Source organism: Desmodus rotundus, chromosome 11 (assembly GCF_022682495.2).
Source record: "Desmodus rotundus isolate HL8 chromosome 11, HLdesRot8A.1, whole genome shotgun sequence".
Taxonomy (NCBI): Eukaryota; Metazoa; Chordata; class Mammalia; order Chiroptera; family Phyllostomidae; genus Desmodus; species Desmodus rotundus.
In genome coordinates, this window is record NC_071397.1 from 86,031,879 (window position 1) to 86,040,412 (window position 8,534).

Genomic DNA, 8,534 nt, shown 5'->3' on the forward strand with positions numbered 1-8,534 from the left:
GACTATATACAGGATCTAGCACAAATAACGCCCCTCTTATTATTACAAAATCTTTTATTAAAAATCATAAGCATGTAATTCTGTAACGTGACGGTATCACACTCAAGCACACCATATGTCATTTTAGGTGAAATGTTAAAATGAAAACTAAATTATCACACCCGTATTACTACCCTGCCAACTGCATTCAAGCAGGCTGTTACTTCTGCGGACCCTCCTGGATTTTGCCCTATCTATCTTTGTCATGTTAATTTAAGGAGCTCTGTGAAAATCCTCTGTACACTGAGTGCTGGGGAGGTCACCAATGAGTCACTGTTTTGTGTGCTTGGTAAATAGCTCTGACTTGTGGGCTCACAATTAAGCCACGAGCATTTCACCCAGAGTAGGCGTTGAACCTACTGAGGTGGGGCCTTCGAAAGGCTCACCTCCTGTGACATTCTGGAGAGTGTTACTCAGGAAACAGTGTTACCCCCCCTTTTTTAGGACCTACTGCTATTTCTTTGGATGAGTGGTGAAGTATATGGCTCCAATTGTGCCCTTTGGAGCCAGACAAGATCTGGGTTCAAAACCTGGCTCCACCACTTTTTAGCTTTTCAGGGGTGTCAAACTCATTTTCACCGGGGGCCACATCAGCTTCACAGTTGCCTTCAAAGGGCTGAATGTAATTTCAATTCCTTAACTGTTAAGGAATAGTTACATTTATATAGTCCTAAAATTATTTTGGCCCTTTGAAGGCAACCGTGAGGCTGATGTGGCCCCTGGTGAAAATGAGTTTGACACCCCTGAGCTATGTGATTTGGCCCTTAATTTTCTCACCTGTACAATGGGGATAATAACAACATCTACTCATGGAGCAATTGAGGATTCATAAAATAATGTGCCTAAAATCATGGCACGGTGTGGTACGTAGTAATCAAAGCAGCTGAGGAAGTCTACTTGGAACTGCAGATGCCTAGGTCAAAGAACGATTATTTAAATTTCATTGTCAAGGGCAATCATTCTGATTTTTTAAAAAACTGTTTCCTACTGCTCTCTCTTTTTAATAGGTAATGATTTCCCTGTAGATGGATCTGTTACTTCTGGAAAAAATAAGTTCTTCATAAAAAATAGCCCTGCAAGGACTTGGCACCATTCAAACCTTAGCCACACACACACACACACACACACAGCCGATTTGTAGACAGTGACAATAACTCTCCATCTTACTTTTCTTTTTTGTTCCCTTTCTTCTTCAGCCAGACCACCAAAACGTGAAAGCTCTTCGCTCTATGTGTGGATCAAATACGTGTCAGACATCCCTATAAAGTATATCTGTCTAAAAAACATGGCCCCTTCCTGAATGCCCAGGCAGAGGAAGAACTTAATTTTTAATCAGGAAGTATTTAGGGGGACATTTTTAATCAGCTACATCATTTTCCTCTCCATTTTGGTGAGCATAAGTGTATTTGTGTGGGACTTTACCTAATTAAGAGATTTTTCACTTGTACATCGCAAAGCTCAGTTCCAAAGATGCCTTTCTGGGTGGGAACTGAGCCCCTGACATCGGTATTTCCATGTGATACACAGAGATCTAGGGAAGTAAGAAGGCGGCTGCCAGATTTCAAGTCAGCCTGATGTGGGAGGAAAACAGACCAAAGGGCTGCCTGCAACTCTTTTGCCCTGAAGAGCCAGAGGAGTCCCCTTTAAGAAGTTTCTGACTCCTGTGTGTCAAATTCTAATGAGCGCATTCTTCTTCAGCTCTTCAGGTGGCAGAAAAAAGTCCATCATGTACATAGACATTTTATTTTTTGTCCTGCTCCCAACAGCCGATTAGGATCCCAACAGCAATGATTTACATTGCTATACACCTGAGGGCACATAAATGACATTTGTCTTCAACCAAGCGTTCCCTCCAGGCACAATCCGAAGGAAACCGTCTAATCCTCTTAGAAACGTTGGCACCTTGTACAACCAAGTGCTTCAGTGCTTCTCTTTTTTGATCTTTTTAAGATGACCCCCCCAAAGTCACACTCCTGTTGCCATTTTAGTATTTTTCTGATTCCCACTACTTGAATGTAGTTGCAAAAAAAATTTAGCACTGAGAACCGATAGGCAGAGCTGATTTCCTGGTTGCTGGCAAAGGTATTCTCCTAAAAACTGCCTTTGCAAATATCGTACATTCCTGAAATTCTAACATTAGAATTTTACTACATTTTTTTCCTCTACATATTAAACTACAAATACCCAGGGAAAGGTAGCTGTCGAGGAACAGAGGGTATATATAAAATGGAGTCAATTTAAATAAGCTGCTAACATCTTTAACATTCTGAAGTTTGAGGCATGAGGAAGTAATTCTATTCTTGTTCTGACTCGCCTGGGAACTTCATCTTTTGAACTTTCCAGTCCTGCGTCAGTGCCTGCATATATATCAGTTTCTGTATCTCAATACTTGGACATACACCAGACTTCTAGATAACCCTCTGATTGTTCCCTGAAGGACCACATATGCAGACCACCTGACATCCATTATCCAGACCGCAGGACGTGACCAGACCTCCAGGTGGCCATCTCCTAAACCACCTGGCATCTATCACCCAGACGCTTGACATGTGACTGATAATCCTGGGCCAACTCGAGGGCGAAGACTGCAGGACTGATAATTCAAAATGTACTTTTTACTATAAGAACTCTTAACTTCTCTTTCTTCTTTGGAACACTGAATGGGTTTTTGCCTAGCTATGTTCCCAGGTTGTAAACTCTAAGATCCTTGAAATAAATCTCCATTATTTATTTCTTGCCAAAGTCTCCAGGCTCTTTTTGAGATCATTAGACACTATAATGCCTCTAATGCTAGCACTTATTTACAGATTTCTCAACGTTTTAGTTGGCAGCAGATTTCTATGAGGGTAGAGAGCAAACAGAAAGACTATGAGGGAGCTTGTCCCTGAGAGAGTGGAGGAGATGCTGTAAGAGAAAGAAGAAAAAAATAGGAGGGCACTTTATGGAGAGTAAGGCCTGAAGGTTCACATTTTTAAGAGCCGATGTAATGTTGCTTTCTCCCTGAAGTCTTCCCCATGTTTCCCAGTCAGAAGCAAGATGATGCCTCCCTCCTATCAAATCTAGGAGGGCTCATCAGCAACGTCGTGATATCCCCACATACTCTCCTGCACTGTGGTAGTTTTAACAAATGTTTAATCTCCTGTTTGGTGTACAGATGTATTTTATAAACTTCTGATCCTCTTTTATTATTTTGAATTCATACGTGGGTTTGCCTAAGCCTGGGGTAAGTCGTTTTATACAGTATTTCTTTCATTCTAGAGGGAGGAGGTGAGAAAGAACAAAGACTGTCTTCTTTCCTGAGAACAAATGATGGTCCCCTGAACTGTGGCCTCAGAGCATGCTGTGGACATATAGAGGTTGCCTTTGACTGTAGGAAAAACAGGCTCTAAATCAGATAAGGCCTATCTTAAGCAAATACAATATTGATTAGATCACATGCTGTTTGAATAATGAGAATAAATTCATTTTTGCATAGGTCTTTGTCTTCACTACTGATAATCTCATCAGGCATTTGTTAACTTCCCCCTTCTTGTTTCACATAGATATGAGTCATCTGAAGCTAAGACAAGTTAACTGACTTGCCTAAAGAACAGAAAGTCCCCGTGGGTACAGAGCATATTACATCCAGAAGGGAAAGTTGGATCACTTTAATAACATAAATGTCTACTGATCCCTTTCTAGAGGAGAATGACTACACTTGGTTTTTACTATCTCATTTTGGAAGCACATTACCCTCCTTCTGTTCATCCAGATATAAGCCTCAGAACCACCTCATCTCCTCCTTTGTCCCCAGAATCCAAGATGCCGCCATTCTATTTTGGCAACGTTCAAAACATTCATTTTCTCTAAAAATAATGCCAGTTTCACTATCTTGACTATTCAATGACATAAATGTTTTCAATAAATGTCCAATCCATTTTCTACACTGCCGGAATACTTTTCTTTCTTTTTTTTTAAATTAGTATATGTCTTCTTAAGGGAGTTTTAGATGAATTTTTTTAAGATTTCATTTATTTATTTTTAGAGAGAAGTAAGTGAGGGAGAAAGAGAGGGAGAGAAACATCAATGCAAAACATTGATCGGTTGCCTCCTAGAAGCCTCGCCTCCTCTGGTGACTCAGGCATGTGCCCTGATCTGAATGGAACCTGCCACCTTTCACTTTGTGGCAGGACACTCAACCAGCTGAGCCATACCAGTCAGGCCCAGAATACCTTCCTTAAAGATTTGCATATTTTACTACTTGATTCAACTATCCATTGATATATGTACAGGGAAATCCCCATTTTATTAAAATGTGCATCTGAATAGTTGATTCCCTACTTCACATCTAATCATTCAGGAAAAGAAGAATCTTGTTTTTCCCAAAACACGTCTGTGCTTTTCTAATTCCTTGCTTTTTCTCGTTCTTTTCTCAGCACGATATCTATACCTAAAGATTTACTGACCTTGTTCCATGCCCCAGGTTCTGTCGTAAGCGTTGTGAATACCTGCTTTCACTTATTCCTCACAATAACCCCACAAGATGAGTTTTCTTTTTCCATTTTATAGTTAGTACTCAGATTTAAAACGCTTTCAGAGTTATAAAGCAAGTGACAACAGAACGTGAATCCACCTCTGACATTAGTTCAGGTGGTGCTCTTCACCTTCCCTCTTCAACTGACACACATGCCCCATCTCACATGCAAATATTTCGTTCCCCTTCTTACATCCTTTGTGTCACATTGACCTTAACTGGTTAATGTCATGAAGCATTTTTGCCACTAAGCTTATGAGGAATATTTGTCTATAGGTTTTGGCATTGTATTTTTTTCTTTATAATTTCTGTATCCAAGAAATAATGGAGCCATAAAATGAATTGGAAAATATTCCCATTTCTTTTATTTTCTGCTAGAATTTGTATTTGTATAGAAAATAGCATTGATTGTTTTTTCCTTTAATGTTTCAAAGGCTTTGCTGATCAAGCCATCTGGGCCTAGAATTTTCTTTGTAGAAATCATTTTAATTATAAATTCAATATTTTAATTGACATGGGACAATTCAGATTTTGTTTCTTCGTGGGTCATACTTATATGTTTTCTTTTAAGGAACTTCTCAATTTAATCTAAGCATTAAATTTTCTAGCATAAAGGTTTCATAATATCCATTCAATATCTATAGAACCCTCACTTTCATTTTGCTGTTTCTGATATTGATCATTTGTATGTTTTCTTTTTTTTTATTGATCAGGCTAGCAAAAGTTTTATGAATTTTATTGACCTTTTTAAAAAGCCAACTTCTTGCTTCACTTATTTTTTCCTACTGCTTTACTCTTTGCTATTTCACTGATTTCCACTTTTTTTTCATTCATTCTCCTAAAATAGAATTTAATGTAACCTTCTCTTTTTAGCTTCTTAAGTTGAAAGCTTGTATCATTGATTTTGGATCTGTTTTCTTCTCTGTGTAAGCACCAAGTGCTATAAATTTCACTTTAAGCACTACTTAAGTAAGTTTCATTTAACAAATTTTGATATATCGTGTTCATTCTCATTCACCTCAAAGTATTTTCCGAATCTTCTTTCGATTCTGCTTTGAACAATGGGTTAATTTAATTTCCAAATATTGGTTTAACTTCCAAACTGTTTAATTTCTAAATAGTTGGGGGAATTTCCACATATGTTTTTGTTTGAATTCTAGTTTAATTTTATTGTTACAGAGTACGCTTTGGATTGTTTTTATCCTTCAAATTTATTGGGAATTGCTGTATGGCCTATGGTCTATATTGGTAAATACTACATGCATACTTGAAAGGATTTTGTGTTATGTTGTTGTGTGATATCTCCTGTACATATCTATTAGCTGGTCGAAAGTGTTGTTCAAGTCTACTATATTATTCCTAATTTTCTGCCTACTTTTTTCAATTAAATACTGAGAGAGAAGTATTGAAATGTTCCATCATGGTTTTCAATGTATCTATTTCTCTTTTCAGTTCTGCCCATTTGGACAGCTCGTTATTAAGCACATATATATTTTTAATTGTTGTATCTTCTTAGGTAGATTCTTTTAACTTCATGAAATGTTTCACTTTTTCTACAGTAATATCCCTTGGCTAGAAGTTTATTTTGTCTTGTACTAATTTAGCAAGCAACTCCAGTTGTCTTTTGCTTACGGTTTACTTGTACATTGTTTTCTACCCTTGTACTTTCAACCTGTATGGGTCTTTGCATTTCAAGGGAGAGCACTGCGGTGGGGGAATGCAGATAACTATAACTGAACAACAATAAAAAAATAAATTAATAAAATAAAGTACGCCTCTTTTAGAAGGGTATGGGGGATAAATAGTGATAGAAGGAGAGTTGATTTGGGGTGGTGAGCACACAATACAGTATATAGATGATGTGCTGTGGAACTCTGCCCCTGAAACCTGCATAATTTTGCTAACCAGTGTCATCCCAATAAATTTAATAAAAAGGAAAAAAATTAAAAAAACAGTTGACTGACAACCTTTATTGCATTTTTTGTAACATTTTGTAACATTTAACCTACAGTAATGCCATGTAACAATATATTCACAAGTTCTAGGGATAAGAACATACACATATTGGGGGGAATTATCGGGCATATCTCCTCCTTTTTAAAGTATGTTTCTTGGGAGAAAAGGCATACAACTGTAATTGAATAACAATAAAAATTTCAAAAATAAAGTATGTTTCTTATTGGCAGCACAGAGTCTTGCTTTTTTAATGCACTTTCAGATTCTCTCTCTTTCATGTTGTGTTTAGTCAATTTGCATTTAATAAAATTATACTGTGGATTTTAAGTCTTCCACTTTGTTGTTATTTCTGTTTTATCGGTATTTCTGTTTTTTTCTCTCCCCCTCTATTCCTGGTTTCTTTTGTGTTGCAAATACGTTGCAGTATATTATCGTAAATCTTGTATTGACTTCTAAAAATATATTTTAGGATATTTGTGAAATATATTACAATCTATCTAGGATTTGTTTATTTTAGAGTAACTTACCCTTACTTAAAGACAGATGGCCATACATGTAACAGCTATGTACAAAAAAGTTATAAAATTGTCCTTGGTTTTACAATGATAAATTAAAAACATTACAATTCTCCAGTCAAACAAGGTATGCAAAGATTTATATGTTGTTCTTTTTGTTAAACTGTGAGAGCAAAATGACTTACAGGAATATGAAGATAAGAGCTGCACGAGCATGCCCCCAATGGAGAAAGGGGGTGTCTTCACAGAACCAGTGTTTTTCCCCATCCCGTCTTTATTTGATGTTGATCAAAACATACCATTGGCCATTTAATTTAAAACACGCAAGTCCTTATGCACATACACCCAGTTACTTTATGCACAATAAAGGAATGGAGAGAGGGAAAATGAAAAAATAGAGGAAACTGTATTCTAGTAATCAAGATGTGGTGGAACCAAAGCGCAGTTTTCTAACTGAGAATGTCCTCTTGGTCTGGAGGAACAGAGTTCGGAAGTAAAGTAGCAGGTTCCCTTTTTAGTAGGCACCTCCTCTCTGCTGCTGGAACACATCAGTTGTGTCTGCATCCTCCGTTTCCAACCGTGCAGGTGTGTCTGTTTCATTGACTGGCTGCCTGTCTAATCAGAATTTGATCTGCCTCATTGACAGGCCCTGTCCTTCCCAGTAGGCTTTCATTAGTTTACTAAGTGGCGTGTGCTTCTTAACCTTCAACTGTGCAACAGAACCATCCTGCCCCGCCACCTTCCAACTGATATGATCGTTGCCCTCAGTCTTGACTCCTTCCTTGGGAATATAGTATAAGCACATTAAAGAGAGATGTTTTGTTAGCCGTGGTTAGCATTGGATTCTCCTCCCCAGCTGCTTCACGAAAGGGGTACCAGGGGCACACCTAAGAAGCACGCAAGCAGCACCAGGAGTGGCAGAAGAAATAATAGTTTTGATCTCTTTGCTTGTATTGCTAAATATTCACTCATTAAAATGATATTTTTCTTTACTTATTTGAACAAACTTTCTTTCATTATTCAGACATATATATAGTACTGTTTTGAAGTTTATAAAAATTCACTTTAAGCTAGTTTCTACTGGTAGTTTTTTTTCCCTGTTTTTTTTATAACTTATTTTATACAACTAAAAAAATTTAGTTTGAAAAGTAGACAGTGTAGCAACCATGGGCATGAATCTATTTTGCTCTTCTGAGGACTATCAGGTTTTTTAATTTTAATTTTTATTTTTGTCTAACAGTCTGGAACTTGCTTGGACTCAAATAGTGAAAACCGTTTTCACGTGGTGTGTGGTAACTGACGTCTGTGCTCAGTTATTTTTGACTTTTAGTTGCTGAGGGTTTTTTTGTTTGTTTGTTTGTTTTTTCTGGTATCCTAGATGTCTCCACAGCTCAAGAGCAAAAAATTCCTATGACAAAAGGTGTGTGTGTGTGTGTCTGTGTGACTTGTCTTGATTTTGCTCGATGAAAATCCACAGGTGTAGGGCCAGTACACATTGAGCATTTCTGCAC

At 37.5% G+C, this 8,534-nt stretch overlaps 1 pseudogene; it reads right to left on the reverse strand.

Moving 5' to 3' along the window:
- Positions 1 to 7,537: 7,537 nt before the first annotated feature.
- Positions 7,538 to 7,828, reverse strand: LOC128779508 (small ubiquitin-related modifier 2 pseudogene; annotated as a pseudogene).
- Between the last annotated feature and the right edge of the window lie 706 nt (positions 7,829 to 8,534).